Source organism: Schistocerca nitens, chromosome 5, assembly GCF_023898315.1.
Source record: "Schistocerca nitens isolate TAMUIC-IGC-003100 chromosome 5, iqSchNite1.1, whole genome shotgun sequence".
NCBI lineage: Eukaryota > Metazoa > Arthropoda > Insecta > Orthoptera > Acrididae > Schistocerca > Schistocerca nitens.
Window position 1 is genome coordinate 614,959,680 of NC_064618.1, and position 16,722 is coordinate 614,976,401.

Consider the following 16,722-nt stretch of genomic DNA (forward strand, 5'->3'; position numbering starts at 1 on the left):
TTGTCAAAGATCTTCACCTTCAAGTAGGATTACCTACCTTGGAAAGCATTTCCAGCCAAATCTCCATGTGACCATTTTGCTCCTTATCGTCTCAGGGATCGTTTCCTGTATTTTGTCCTCATTTAGAATTTTGCTCAGATTGGCTTATGGTTAAGGGGCTCCGTAAAGGCTCAAAATCATGAAAAGTTCAATTTTTACTTTTTTGCGTTTTCTGAAACTGCAGACTATTACCTTTTAATAGATATATAATTTATTCAATTCCGAAGACTACAACTATTTTTAAAATTTTTTTGAAATGTGTTCTACATGGGCGTGACCCACTGTGGCGCTGTTAAACTGCTGTCAAATGGTGTTATTATTAACGTCCGTGTTCATCAGGTACATTTTAGTGATGTGAGATAAAGTATGTGTTGTGGCTAACCTGTGATGGTTCAATATATATCGCTGGTGTGATTGTCGATTGTTTCATGTTTATTTACTCTATCGTTATCTCGAAAATATTCGTAATTAATTCTGTTTCTTGAGTCTCTGTTTTGTTGAAGTATAATAATGAGTAAAAGTAAAGTTATTAGAAATCCTCTGAAGGCTTTTAAGAAAAGGAGAAATGTTGGAAAGCCAAAGGTATGTGTTATTACTGTAAACAATAAAGACGATGAAAATCCCCAACATAGCTTGTGTCCCAAAGAAGAAGACAGTTGGTGTAAATATAACAAAGGATTGCTAACTGGTGAAGTGTACACTCATAAGCATAGTCTGCCTCATGCAATAATGGAGGTGATAAAATCTATTTTCAGAGACTTAGCAGCACCTGAACTGTTGAAAAAGTGTATTCACGGAAAAACTCAAAACCCCAATGAAAGTGTAAATAGTGTTATATGGTCGAGAATCCCCAAGACTGTATTTGTTGGAATAGAAACACTTCACTTTGGTGTGTATGATGCTGTTGCGACTTTCAATGATGGCAACATTGTAAGGTGCAAGGCATTTAGAAATATGGGAATGAAGATAGGTTCTAACATGGTACGAGCGATGCTTGCTTTAGACAAGGAACGGCTTCGGGCTGCAGACAGGGCTGTAAAGAGTCTAGAAATACAAGCAAGAGTAAACAGAAGGAGGAACAAGAGGAAGCTGGAGGAGGAGTTTGCAGAGGATGAAGATAATCCATCCTATGGACCTGGAATGCACTAAAAAGTTAATACAATCTTTGTCGCTCGATTCCCAAAACTTTTATTTTCTCATACTAATTACATGTTTTCTAAGGATCTTCCAAACATATTTGTTTCAAACTTTCAGTAAATGTTACACAGTACCTTCTGCATAATTTAACACAGCCTTTTCCCAAAAAACTGTATATTTTTGAATATATAAATAAAAAATTGCAAAAAAATGTGAATTTTCATTACAATTGAAAAAAAAATCATCTTTAATAACTGAACTAAAATTTTGTAAAATCCCTGTGTTAAGTTGTAGCCCATATTCCAATAAATAATCTGTAAAAAGTTCAACTTCCTACCTCAAATACTTTGTGAGGAAAGATGTAATTTATAAGCGTTATTTTAACATTGCAAGTATAGGGCGTTCCGGAGCCCCTTAAAGCGAATGATCGCGGTAAGCAGGAATATCTGAGCCGTAACATAGCAGAGCAACATGAAATGAAATGACCGTGTAAAGACTGTAGTAGCGAAGGCGAATGGGAGAATTCTAGGAAAGTGTGGTTCATCTGTAACGCAGAGCGCATGTAGGACAGTTGTGCGACCCATTGTTGAGTACTGTTCGAGTGTTTGCAGTTCAGAGGCAGGCTGCTAGACTTGTTACTGACATGTTCGAACATCACGCAAATATTACGGAGACGATTCAGGAACTCAAATGGGAATCACCGGAAGGAAGGTGACGTTCTTTTGGAGAAGCGTTACTGAGGAAATTTAGAGACCTGGCATTTGAAGCTGATGCAGAACGATTCTATTGCCGCCAAGTACATTTCGCGTAAGGATCACGAAGATAAGATTAGAGTGATTAGGGCTTGCACCGAGACGTACAGACAGTTCCTGAGGGTATTTTTGTTCCACCACTGCAACTACAAGAAAATGCGTGTATTTGTCACCAGACTTGCTTCGCTTTATTGAAGTAAAGCATCATAATTGGTCTGTTATTAAAGATATTTGCAATTTGTTCTGTTTTTAGATATAAAAATAGTTCGTTAGCTTGTTGTTGGTTTTTTCTTAGGGTAATTTCTGCTTGCTTTTTCTCCTACATCAGGAAATTCCGTCTGCTAACGCGTCTTTAGTTTCTTTCTTCTTCAGACGCTAATACCTGTGGTCTAATTTTACGCTGCTTTGCAAAACTACGCTTTTTTTGTTACATTTTACGCTGCCCACTTTTTCGTTCACCCCCGTTCACTATTTATTTGTATACTTCTAGGAGTGTATTGTGTTTTGCTGTATTGGTAACACTGCCACTAGTTTGTCTTTGATCTATACTTTTTTTCTTTTCTCTGTAGTTAATCATGTATGTGTTATTCTATTTAATTATTATGCTGTGTATTTATATAGTGTGTAAGAACAATGAAGGAATAGAGGTGCTGTTTTCTTTTCTTCTGTGGTGAGTAGGTCGGACACTACTATGCACTTCTGCCCACTTATGTTTGCTTCTGTCTCCCCCATCAACTGACAAAAAAAGAAAAAGGAATACGGACAATCGTTCTTCCCCCGCTCTGTTTGCGAGTGGAACCAAAAAGTAAACGATTAGTAGTGGTACAGTGTACCCTCCGCCACTCACCATACGGTGGCTTTCGGAGTATTTGGTATATGCAGAACTAGATTAAGCCAACGGCCTTGCCGCAGTGGTAACGCCAGTTCCCGACAGAATACCGAAGTTAAGCGCTGTCGGGCTGGGCTAGCACTTCGGTGGGTGACCATCCAGTCTGCCGAGCGCTGTTGACAAGAGTGGTACACTCAGCCCTTGTGAAGCAAACTGAGGAGCTACTTGATTGAGTAGTAGCGGCTCCGGTCACGAAAACTGTCAAGCGCCGGGAGAGCGGCGAGCTGATCACATGCCCCTCCACTTCCGCTGAGGATGACACGGCGGCCGGTCGGTACCGTTGGGCCTTCCAAGGCCTGTTCGGACGGAGTTTAGTCTGTTTTAGACATAGATTAAATGCTTCACATGAATTTTCATCACTGCATCATCTGCTTACATTGAGGTTTAAATTATCCGCTGCTGCGACGTCGTCGAAAATCTGCAAGTCTTCCTGTTTCGCCTTAATTTTTTTTAAGGAAACAGCGGAAAAACTAATTTAGAATTCTTAAATAATATTCGGACTCAATAGCTCTCTAGGTAACGAGTCACTTAGCTCTGAAGCGCGCTCGCGCTCAAAGAGAAAACGGAAAGGTAGATAGAGAAGTGGGACGGCAATGGGAGAGGGATAGAAGCTTGGAGGGAGACAAGCGCAAATAGCTCGCGGCTGACGTGACGGTACGGCCGTTGACAGGTCCAGCCGCGGATTTAACGAGGCAGATCGGTGGCGGCGTGGCCAGGTGGCGGCTAATGCCAGGCCCTCGGGGAACGCCGGGGCTGACCCAGTGACCTCTGGCCTTCCGGCCGTCTTTCACTCTCGCTCTGCCGGAAACACCACTCCGGGCGCTGACGAGCCAGCTACGGCGCAAACTCTCCTGCCCTATCGAGCTCGAGTGCAAACATTCCCGCCCTGTGAGCATTGCAAACATTTGTCTTGTTACGTAGTCTTGTTTCTTTCTCTGCTAAGGGCGCTAGCCACGGGATTATTACTGTAACATCAACTACAAACACATTTCACTGTAATCTAGTAGTCGTGCAACTCAGCAAAATTCTTCTATGAAGCATACGTGCAGGCTGAAGCGACGAATGAAAATTTTTACAAAGGTCGAGATTCGAATTAGGGTCTCCTGGAGGGAGGCTGCTACGGTTGTACGTACAATTGTGCAAAGCCACTGTGCCAGGGTGGCGTAGTGGTTAGCGAACCTGCCTAGTGAGGAGGAGACCTGGGTTCGAATCCCAGCTTTGGTACAAATTTCCTTTCGTCGCTTCAGTCTGCATATGTGCATCATAGATGTTTGAGTCTTGAAAAGTCTGTGAGACCATGTAATTTCCTTCCAAACCCTTCTACGTGTGAACCCTATCAGGATGTTTAATGACAGCAGACGCAATCAGGGTGACTACTTGTAGTATGTAATTTCACTGCTGCACCTCTTAGCCTCAAGTCGTTAAGTGACAGCGGAATCTTAAATGCCTATATAATGCACGAACGACAGGGTCGTGAATAAGGTAGTCTGAAGGGTGTTTCAAGAGAGACTCATCCGATTTCACAAAACTATATCTTCAACATGAATACAGGTAGAAACTTCGAGTAACTGGCGCAAAAGACTACAGAGTTTTTATTATCATCATCATCACCGTCATTAGCATTCATGGATTAGGTTCGAGGAATCTGCTTCAGCGTCTTAGCTTAATTATTTCCTGGGCCGACGTACTGTACCTACCCCTTTTGGCACACACCGCAAAACTTTTTGGAATATCTGCATTGTTGCATTCTGTCTGTACATGTTGCTTCCATTTCTGCTTATATAAAAATTTTCTGCTTATAGCAAATATTTTAAGCTCACTTGTAATAATCTTCGTTTCTTTGTCTTCCGTTTAATTTATATCCTTTAACTGATCTGAGGAATTTTATTTCTTTCGTCACTATTCGATTTATATCTTCCTTGTTTGCTATCAAAGATTCTGACAAGAAAAGTAGCACTGGAACAGCTATCGTTTTATAGATTGCAGTTCCGTTTCTTTAGCTGTCGTTTGTTTAATGTTCTTTATATTGTCCTATTGACACCCTGAAATTTTGCTGTTTTATTATTTATATCTTTATCATAATCTAAAGAAATTTCGCAGCCAAGGTAGTCAAAATCATCAACAGTTTTGTTTCCCATTCCTGTTTTTGAGTGCACGTGTTGTTTTCCTCAGAATGCCATTCCTTTCTCTTTTTTATAGATATACTGAAATTATAATTTTTGCCAATTTGGTTTTATTTAAAAATATTTTTTTGTATTATTTCTTCTGAAGTGGCTGTTATAGTCTGATCGTCAGCATACATTAATGTTTTTATATAATGATCCTTATCTGGTTTTATCGCTTTGTTGTTTTCTGTTTTCTTATTCTATTTTTTAAGCATGACATTCATATACAAAATAGAATTAAATTAGAACCTTGTTTAGCTGCTAGATTAGATGCAATGTCATTCTTAGTTCACTGTCCCTGTTTCTATTAATTTTTTTTTCATTGTACAAGCTTCTTATGGCCCATATCAAATGCAGTTCAATTCCTTCTACCTGTTTTAATTTCAAAAGAACTATCCTATTTTATAAGAGTATTTCTTCTACATGCGTGCACATACAACCTTTTGGTTCTTTCACAATTATGTGTGATATCACGTATTCATTTACTTTCCACAAATGTTCAAAGTGTCCTCAGCCAGCCACACGAATAACATTCAGATGATAATCAAACCTGCCCAATAAATTTGCGAGTTGCTACGCTTACCACATTTACTGCAGGCGCTATGCAAAGTCGCAGTTCGCCCGAAGTTGTTGGAAGGAGAGGTACGTAAGCGGAGTCTCCATCGCAACTGCCCCCAGGACCTCCCATTGACATGAGATCATGGGACCTTTTAGGCGGATCATGCAGTTTCATAGTAGCGTTTGCTATTGCAGCACCTCATCAGAGTATAACACTTAGTTCTGTGAGGTTCTTGTAGGAAGCGACTTATTTTTATTTCCTCTGTGCTCTTGAGCTTAAACTGCCATAGTTCGTGTGTGTTTGTCTACTTTGGTATGGATAGGAACTGTGATTGCTGTGTCCAGATTGTGAGCTGAGGTGGTAACCCTTTGCTCATAGCTCCAGATGGTGTTGGCTTGCGTCACTCAGCTTGATGCTGTTGCCAGTGGGCATCACTGTGGGGACCAGACGTGGGGATCCGAAGGACGTCCAGCAAGTCCCATGTGTCCGTCGACTGGTCCACTACTGTGGTCGCCCTGGGTACTGTTTGCACTAACGTTGACTTCTCACCTATAGTCGAGAGAGTGGTCGTCCCAAGGTGTGGCACACAGCGAAAGACTTTCCGGGGGAACAGTAGGAGGGCCTCCCTGGTTCATCTGACAAACAGGTTTCGGGCGCTATCTGTGGCTAGCAGAGATCCTGAGCTAGATGATTCCGCTCGCTCTGCTGCAGAGGAAGCCTCTCGACCAGCAAGGTCTGCACATTCACAGAAGGTGGGATTACTGGCAATTGGATGCTCCAATGTTGGGCGCGTAATGTGGCTCCTTAGGGATATGGCTGCCGAGGAGAGGAAGGAAACCAGTGTGTACACAGTGTGCATAACGAGATAAGACATTCCAACTGTGGAACGGGTGCTTCGGAATTCCATGAAGAGTATAGGGTACAGCCAACAGCAGGTGGTGACTCATGAAGATACTACGAAGTGTGTCACTTTGGATCGCAAGAGATTCTGTCTGGTTTTGGGCGACTAGCTGAAGTGGTAAAGATTACCAGTCTTGCTTGTGAGATGAAGGCAGAGCTCACCACTGTCGACAGCACCGACAGCGGTCCTTTGGAACAGAGGCGACAAAATGGTCTGAATCGGAAGCTCAGACAGTCCTGCGACCGTGTTGGCTGCCGATTCTTCGACTTCCAGGGTCGTAGGTTTTCGGGTTCCGCTAAATGTAACGGGTCCATCACACACAGGAAGCGGCTACATGGCTAGAGAGGGCAGTGTGGATGGGTGTGGGCGGTTTTTTAGGTTAGAGGATCTTACGAATCTACAGGAAGGGCATCAGTCTAAAAGGGTGGAGGGCAAACACTGGACGAGGATAGACCTAGCAGCAGTCGGTATGATAGTTGTAAATTATTGTAGCGTGTTGGGAAAGAACCAGAGTGACAAACGCTATTAGAAAGCACTGTCTCTCAAATCGTTGTAGGTACGGAAATCTGGCTAAATCCGGAAATAAGTTCAGCCGAAATTTTTAGAAAGAACTTAACCGTGTTAAGAAAGGATAGATTAAATACCGGAGTATTTATTTCTGTCAGAAGTAGTTTATCTTGTAGTGAAATTGACGCAGAGAGATTCTGTCAGTTAGTATCGGTGGAGCTTATACTCGACAACTGGAAAACATTAGTAACTTGTTTCTTTTTTACCGATCCCCATACTCAGATGATTCAGTTAGTGAACAGTTCAAAGAAAACTCGGGTCTTATTTCAAGTGCGTATTCCAGTTGTACAATTATAGTTGGTGATCACTTCAATCTACCCTCGATACATTGGCGAAAACAATTGATTAAAGCCGGTGGTTGGCATGAAACAGCGTCCGAAATTGTACAGAATGGTTTCTCATAAAACCATTTGTTCAGGAGCCCACTACATGCGTAAATGGTTGCGAAAACCTACTTAGCAGCAAAGAATCCTGAGTAAATAGGGATCATTATGACACATACAAGTATTAGTGACCACAAGGATATTCCAGCGAGACTGAATACCATAACATCCAAAGCAGATAAAAATTCGCTTGATGCCTTCCTAAGACGCTATCCACACTCCTTCCAGTCTGCCTGCTTAAGCGTAGACCAGTTGTGTTTTAATTCAAAGAAATACTATCGATGGCAGCTGAGAGATACATTCTAAAAAAAATTACTGACAAATGGTACTGATCTCCCACGTTACACAAAAAAATTCAGAACACTTTCGCAGAAGCAACGAATAAAGCTTGTCAAATTTAAAAGGAAACAAAAACCTCAAGATCGGTAATCTTTTACAGAAGCGCGAAATTTCTCACGAACTTCAGTGCGATATGCTTTTAACATTTCCACAACTAAACTCTTTCGAAATCTGGCAGAAAAACCAAAAAGACTCTGGTCCTATGTAAATTATACCAGGGACAATACGCAATCAATACCTTCACTTTGAGTTAACAATGATGATATTAGTGATGACAGTGCCGCTAAAGAAGAGTTACTAAACACGGTATTCCGTAATTCCTTCAAAAAAAAAAAAAAAAAAAAAAAACGAAGTGAATGTTCCAGAATTCGAATCAAGAACAACTGTAAACATGAGTAACGTAGAAGTAGATATCCTCGGTGTAACGAACTAGCTTAAATCACTTAATAAAGGCTCGTAGAAAGATCTGTTCCCAAACACAGGAAAGACACAACAATACCGACGAAAGAAAATATGAGGAATCCGCCGAATTAGAGGCCCATATCACTAACGTCGAGTTGCAGTAGAATTTTGGACCATACGCTGTGTTCGAACATTAGGAATTTCCTCGAAGAAAACGATTATTGAAAAATAGCTAATGGATTCAGAAAATATCGTTATTGTGAAACACAGTTAGCTCTTTATTTTCATGAAGTTGTGAATGCTATCGACAGGTTATGTTAAGTTGATTCCACATAATTTCATATTTCCGGAAGGCTTTTTCACAAGCGACTTCTAACCAAATAGCGTGGCTACAGAGTATCGTCTCATTTGTGTGACTGGGTTCGTGATTTCCTCTCAGAAAGGTCACAGTTATAATAACTGGCGGAAAGTCGTCGAGTAAAACAGAAGTAGTATCTGACGTTCCCAAAGAAAGCGTTATAGGTTCTCTGCTTTTCCTGATCTACATAAACGATTTAGGAATATATCTGAGCAGCCTTCTTAGGTTCTTTGCCGACGAAGCTATCATATACCGCCTTGTAAAATCATCGGACGATCAAAACGAATTGCAAAATGATTTAGACAAGATACCTGTATGGTGCGAAAAGTGGCATTTGGCTCTAAATAAAGGTGTGAAGTTATCCATATGAGTAATAAAAGGAATTCGCTAAATTTCGGTTATACGATAAATCAGACAAATCTAGAGGCTGTAAATTCATCAAAGTAATTAGGAATTAATATTACGAATAAAACTGGAACGATCACATAGGTAATTTATGGAAAGGCAAATCAAAGACTGCGATATGTTGGCAGAACACTTAGAAACTGCAACAGATCTACTAAAGAGACGGCTTACACTAGGCCTGTCCGCCCTCTACGGGAGCACTGCTGTCCGGTGTGGGATCCACAGCAGATGGGATTTTCGAAAAAAATTCAAAGAAGGGCAGCTCGTTCTGAATTTTGCAAATAGGGGAAAGAGTGCCACGGAAATGTTAGAGGAATGGGGTGGCAATCATTAAAATAAAGGCGTTTTTCGTTGCGGCAGGAGCTTCTCATCAAGTTTCAATAACCAAATGTCTTTTCGCGACCATTTAAATAGGAAAAAATGACTGTCGTTATAAAGTAAGAGAAATCAGAGCCCGCGTGGAAAGATTGAAGTGTTCGTTTTTCCCGCTCGCTGCTCGAGAGTGGAACGGTAAAGAAGTAGCGTGAAGGTGGTTCGATGAAACCTCTTCCAGGCACTTAGTTGTGAATTGTGGAGTAATCATGTAGATGCAGATGTGAGTTCCATACGCTTCTTATGCCCGATCCGTCGCTGAGTCAGCTAACTGTTAAAACATGCTCTTACACGCAGGTGCCAGTGCTGTGGTGCTCTGCCCTGTTGAAAAATGAAATTTTCTACATGTGCTCGCAGTTGTCAAGAACGCCACATCCGCATCGTACACAAGGTAAGCAGTTGCCATAAGCGAGCGAGCTAGCTGTTCCAGGGGAATCTACCGTCAACCACAGGATCTGGCACCTTACAACTTGCGTTAATATGAAAATTCTATGTTCAATATGTAGGCTAAAATTCAACCCAAATATCTTTATTCATATGGAAGATATAGTCTTGTAAGTCATCTGAATCTTTTTGCAAACATTCTATACTTCTTCGATCGAAGTGTCTGACTGTTTTTGCAGTTGGTGTGTGCAGTGGATCTGATATAACCTGCTGCAGTGGTGTAGCACCGTTGCGCATTCTACGTCGCATTCCGGATCCCGTCGGCGCTTCCTTGTGAAGTGTTTACTATCCCAAACAGTGGCGCAGCTGCTAATGCAATTGCTGCCAATTGCCAGTAACTGCTGGGAACTAGGACAACGAGAGTTCTCAAATGTACTCAAGGATCATGTTGCAGACCGTTTTGCGATCTCAAAGGATTCTTGATGTTACAGATATGCCTACTTATAACGCGTGCTTAGGACGTAAAAATGGAACTGTCATACTATTGTCACACCCTAATTAAAATTTTATTTTCAATATATTTATGTCATTTACAGTTGCAGTGACAATCACAAGACAGTTCACTAACGACTTAATACGGATGTCACATCAGTCTAGACGTACTTGACAATGGCGATAAATGCCGAAACAGTCCGCCGTGAATAAAGATTAGTTATTATAAGTAGCTATTTTGGTGCATCTATTCTAAGAAACATGTCGTTATCTGACAAATATTATGCTGCTGGCCCTAAGAAAAACTGTTTTTTAGCGGTCTTGGCGTGTGAAGATTTCTTCGGCTACCATACATTGCAGATCGCCCCAATACTGAGAATGTCAGGAATATATAATCATTTAATCCGTTAATGCCTACAGAACGTTGTTATGGATATGCTCGGCGTGTCTTTGAGAACCACAAATGAAGTTGGTGCTGCTATTTCACGAGTGTTATTTTCAGAATAAAAATCTGCAAGTTGAAGGCGCTATTGGCAGCAAACAATTGGTGCTTGATGTCGTTTCAGTCGGAAACAACGTTAGAGAGCATGTCCTATGTGCTCGTTACCGTGCTCTTAGCTACCAAATTGGAAATCATGTTCACAACTTGGGTAGCTTTGCCGCCCTGGGTGGCCCAGCGGTTCTAGGCGCTTCAGTCTGGAACCGCGCGACCGCTACGGTCGCAGGTTCGAATCCTGCCTCGGGCATGGATGTGTATGATGTCCTTAGGTTAGTTAGGTTTAAGTAGTTCTAATTTCTAGGAGCCTGATGACTCAGAAGTTAAGTTCAAATGGTTCAAATGGCTCTGAGCACTATGGGACTCAACTGCTGAGGTCATTAGTCCCCTAGAACTGAGAACTAGTTAAACCTAACTAACCTAAGGACATCACACACATCCATGCCCGCGGCAGGATTCGAACCTGCGACCGTAGCGGTCTCGCGGTTCCAGACTGCAGCGCCTAGAACCGGACGGCCACTTCGGCCGGCCCAGAAGTTAAGTCCCATAGTGCTCAGAGCCATTTGAACCATTTTTTTTTTCGGTAGCTTTCACGTTTCGTGTGTGGATGTCTTAACCACGTGGAAACATTTCCGCCAGGGCGACCTACTTGCCACGCAACCCATAACGCGAGCTCATCAATCTAAATAAAATATTCCATTTCTAGTGCGCATAAATCCACAGAAAGTTCTCAGAGAGTTCCCTATCAAGGATCTGAGTTAAAAAGTAAGATCGTTGTAGGTCTTCTGAAACCGACACCCAGTGACAGATTATTACTAGTGCCGAACCGGGATTCGAACTGGATATCACGACTTCCGCAGAGAATGGTCTCACAGACTCTGCTACTCAGGCACGACTTATGTCCTTCACGTCTACCAGTACCTCTCTCCTTCCTAAAAAAGTTCACTTACAGGTCTTGTCGGAAAAGCACTCCTGGAAAAAGCATATTGAGAGGAAAGGTTTTAGCTGTTACGAGTTGCTGTTCAGCGGAGTGTGCATCGTTCTGAATGTTGCCGGCAAATTAAAACTGTGGTCCTTTCTAAAACTGTTCATCCTGAAATAACTAGAATACAAAATTTATTACTCCATAAGACCTTGAAAACTAAGAAGTTCATGTTCGTAAATGATATTTACTCTAAATTCCCTTCCATTTACACATCCATACATTCCTATGGAGCATCAGTTCTTCAACAGCAACTGTAGATGCTCCATAGGAACGTGTAGATACATATGCGGAAGGCAATTTAGAGTAAATACTAACGTGACGTTGAGAAAATGTCGCTTTCCATACTTTAGTGGGAATAAAATGTCTTATAAATTTGTGGCGAGCAACTGCGCTAGGATATGGAACTCTGTATATCTCGTCCAACGAGTTTGACTTCAGACTAGAATTCAGAGCACTTATCGCGTTAGTGTGGCATGCAAAACGCACCATCCCGCACTGGGAATCGTACGACAAATATGTTTATAAATCATAACGTTATACATGAAAATGCATCATAAAATGTGCCGCATTGTGTTTTACACACATGTTTTTTCATGAGAAAAAGAGTATTGGAAAGCTGAAACAAGTCCATTTTATCTAGATGTTGCTTGCATATACAGTTCGCGTGAAAGTTTAAAAACCCTCTTCTATCTACCCCACGGTTCCGTTACCGGTGATGCTTCGGTAGTGTGATGGTAGTTCCATGGGTAAGATGTGGTGTGTGTTTGGGGGGGGGGGGGAGGGGGGAAGAGGCGGGGGCGGGCAAACTCTTCAATTCAGATGCACAACAAAACGCCTGGATGTAAAAGTCTTCTGTGTATCAGTTCTCCTCTTTAATTTACCCAGTGGATTTGTGCAGTGGTGAAACATCTGACTGGTATTCAGGAGAACGACTGCTCGAGTTGCTGTCTGGCCATCCCGATTTAGGTTTCCTGTCGTTTCCCTAAATCGCTTAAGGAGAATGGCGGGGTGGTTCCTTTCAAAGGGCACGGCCGATTCTCTTCTCCATCTGTACTCTCTTCTAGATTGTTCTGAGTCTCTAACGACCTCGTAGTCGTTTGGACCATAATATTCCTTCCTCCTTAATATTCACTTAGGCACTTCAAAGCAGTATTCGTTTCTGGGCGCCGTGTTTTATGAGACAGTATGAAGATATGAGATAAGCGAAAAAACTGACATCAAAAGTGGGGACTACGTAGAACACAGAGTGAACGGCTCCTGAAAAATGAAGCATTACTGAAAGAGCAAGGAGGATATAGCAAGAAAACAGACACAGACAGCATTCTCGCTAAATGAAGTCTATTAGTATCTAGTAAACACTTCAAGTTGGCAAGTCTCTGAGTAGAACACAGCATTGTACGTATAGGAAACCTGTAACGACAAAAATAAAAGCGTTTAGGATGTATTACAGTAGGACACCGAGAATTAAATGGACTGATAAAATAAGAAATGAGTAGGTTCTCCGCAGATTCGGCAAAGTAGGGAATATGTGGAAAAAACTGACAAGTAGGACAGACAGAATGATAGGACATGGCGTAAAACACAAGGCAATACCTCTTGTGGTATTGGGGAAGGCAAAGAGGGCAAAAGTTGTGCGGAAATACATAGATATTACAGAACAGTCAATAGGCGATGTTGGGTGTAGGTGAGGATTTGAGATACAGCGGTTAGCACAAGAAAGAAAATCATAGTGGGCCACATCGAACTAGTTGGAAGACTGATTTAACAAAAATCTGTTTGCCTGGGAGCACTACAATGCAGTTCCCACAACCTCTAAAGCTTTAAATAAATTTCAACCCTTTAACACTACAAACCTAAGTACGCTATGCAAACAGACAACATTAGTTACATGAAATAGTGCAAGAACACGCAATACTAAATACTATACTACCTACGGCAATGTTCAGGAGATTTCGTTTACCGCCGCCATTGTGTTTTGCACTCAGGTTGAAACACGTTTGCCACCTATTTATTTCCAGGATTAAAGATGAATGGATTGTAGCGTATTTACTTTCAGGATGAAACTCAAAAGGTTAATTTTATAGACAGGAAGATGCATCGTGACCAGAGAAAATGGGGGAAAGTTCGCTGTTTAATGCAACAATAAACACACATAATAGATTGCAGGCTATTCACTCTTGTACATAATGTGGCCCAGTGCCCAGAACAAGGTTCACAAAAGATGAAGATATTATACAGAAATTACATGAAACTAAGTGTTAAAAACAAGGGAAGTCTTCCAGTGACACTAACGCAAATAACGACAATAATAAGACAAAACAAGAATTGAGGTAAACCCAGTCCTTAGCCCTGGCCAGTTCACGAACAGATAAACTACATTTAGCGTTATCTTTCCACAAAATATATAACGTTTTACAGGTCCAGACGTGGTAATTAAAACACAGAGTGATGAACAATATTTGAAGGAAACTTCACCAGCCAAAATCGCTAAAAAATTATTTTATTGGATGGCCGTTTTCGACAGAGCTATGCAATCATCAACAGATTTTATCCTTTAAAATTTTTACAACATATTGTCCATCAGTCGTTTCACACTGCGTATGCACTTACCACTACCATAAAGAACACTACACATTAGCATGTCAAATAGAAAAGTATTATGTACAAAGTAAACGCAAGTACTTTGCGCCGATTGTAAGTGTTCGTGTTCATCACGAAGTTTCACGGTGGCGTGGTGGCACCTTGATTTTCTCGAGGTGACTATTCTTCATATGGTCTGCTCGGGGTAGTAATGGGAATGAAATACAAGGTTATACGTACCTCCAGGATTTCAGAAGAGAGCTGCGCGGGACTAGAAGTCATCAGTGGACAGAGTATCTCTCTAAGTTTCGACTCGTAAGACGCGCTTAGGCATATTTGCAGTTGGGGGCAGGCGTGCCACAACAAGTAAACAAATGATCCGTTCCATACTGTCGCATCAGATTGTAAAGGGCGATCAAAAAGTTCCCGTTCGAAGACCGTACAGTTCAGTATCGGTATGCCAACCAGGAAAAATCGTCGTGAACATTGAGGACGATGCACCAAAATGAAGATACCCGTTTTTTAAGTCACCGAGTCTTGAATCATGATGAAGTCTGTTACTACTTGCTGCGCATCTTCGTCCGACATGAATCGTCGACCGCTGAAGGGCGTTTTTTGAAGGACCGAAGGCGTGATAATCACATGGGCTCAAGTGTCTCCCACTTAAATCGTCGTCACTTCTGCTTCACGAAATTTGCGATATGGGGACGTGCAGCAGCACTCATCACGAAAATTGGCACATCATTCCACAACGGTGGTTTTCGAAGGACATGCTCCACCACACACATTCTTCATTCGTCGATGGATGTCTACCGTGTTTGTCCTTCGGCAGACAGGAAAAGAATAATAGCACGTTGGTTCTGTTTGGACGCGTTTGGGAATAATTTCGCCATAGTTCTCGTTTCCGCATTTAGCGCATGCATGCTGGAAAGACACGAAAGCCTCACTAATCCCCTTCTTGTTGTAGCAGGGCTATTCGGAACGTAATATCCGATCGGGTCCGAAATGGAAACCACAGCGAAAACCCGATGAAGTTTTGCACATATTCGTTGCGCAGTGTCTCTAGTATGCACGTCGATCGCCTGACGTGGCTCTTTTTAGTTCTGAGCGCAAAGTGAGCACTTAAAGATGTCTGGAAAATAGTGTCTTCCACCAAGTATAGATGCGTGGAGGCAGATTTCCCCTGCACGCATTTCCTTCTTTATTATTAGTGCCAATACTTTTGGACATTCGCTGTACATGCTATTTGGTGACTACAGAATCCGTATTTCTCCACTTTGAAGAATTTATTTCAGATGGTCGTTAGTTCTGATGTGATATTTCCTAACAAGATCGTTGACTTCGTTCCAGATGTTCCGTATAGGATTTAAATCTGACAATTGTGGCGGTGTCTTCAAAGCGTGTGGAGCGTTGTACGCTATCCAGAGCTTGGCAGCTTCAGAAGTGTGCTTTGGATCATTGTACTGTTGGTAGTAATAATTATTTCCCAGCCTCTCTGCACTCTTCTTAACATTTTATTCAAAAATCCTTTTCTATTAAAATTTGTCTACGATCCCATCTACGAACACGAATATCCCACCGCCTGATGAAGCCATTGTCGAAAAGGCCGTTCAGAAATACTTTGGTAAAAAATCAGGGAGCAGCTATAATGAAACGGATCGATGGCGTTCCGCAACATTGATAGCATTTAGTTTTGTTGTTTATGGCAGTATATTGAAGTATAGGATAGCTAAGACTGAAAAACAAACGAGCTGCACTCTTTTTTTCACTTACATTAGCATTAAACATGAAATTTTTTCTATCAAGAAGCCACGAAAGAATCTTAAACTGCTGCTTTTGTTGTTGAAGACTACAGTGTTCCTCTTTCGTGACACTGTCTCAGTAAATATTTATGTCACTGCATCCAGTATAAATTCTGAGACGTGATTTCGATGATAGTCGACTTCTTCCAGTCTTGATCTGTACCATCTGCAATTTTGTACAGTTGCTTCGTTTTTGGAAGTTAACAATTGAAGCTATTGTACAGTTAATCAATTTGTTCATGGTAAGGAAGCGCTGGACATTGCATGTCAGCAGGGGACTATTGATATTTTGGTATTTGTGGTAAGATCTGATGGGACCAAACCGCTGAGGTCATCGGTGCCCCTTGCGGCAACAGGGGACTGTTCTACATCTACATACATACTCCGCAATCCACCATACGGTGCGTGGTGGAGGGTACCTCTTACCACAACTAGCATCTTCTCTCCCTGTTCCACTCCCAAACAGAACGAGGGAAAAATGACTGCCTATATGCCTCTGTACGAGCCCTAATCTCTCTTATCTTATCTTTGTGGTCTTTCCGCGAAATGTAAGTTGGCGTTAGTAAAATTGTACTGCAGTCAGACTCAAATGCTGGCTCTCTAAACTTCCTCAGTAGCGATTCACGAAAAGAACGCCTCCTTTCCTCTAGAGTGCTGAAGCATTTTCGTAACACTCGCGTGATGATCAAACCTACCAGTAACAAATCTAGCAGCC

General features: G+C 41.7%; 1 protein-coding gene and 1 non-coding gene across 2 annotated transcripts in view; both read left to right on the top strand.

Annotated features, from left to right (window-relative positions):
- LOC126260619 (sodium/potassium/calcium exchanger Nckx30C) overlaps window positions 1-16,722 on the top strand; it is a 1,588,423-nt gene that overhangs the window by 131,983 nt on the left and 1,439,718 nt on the right. The gene's annotated exons all lie outside the window — the stretch shown is intronic.
- On the top strand, window positions 3,970-4,041 carry Trnat-agu (transfer RNA threonine (anticodon AGU)). Its single transcript has one exon. It is a non-coding gene; the product is annotated as a tRNA-Thr (tRNA).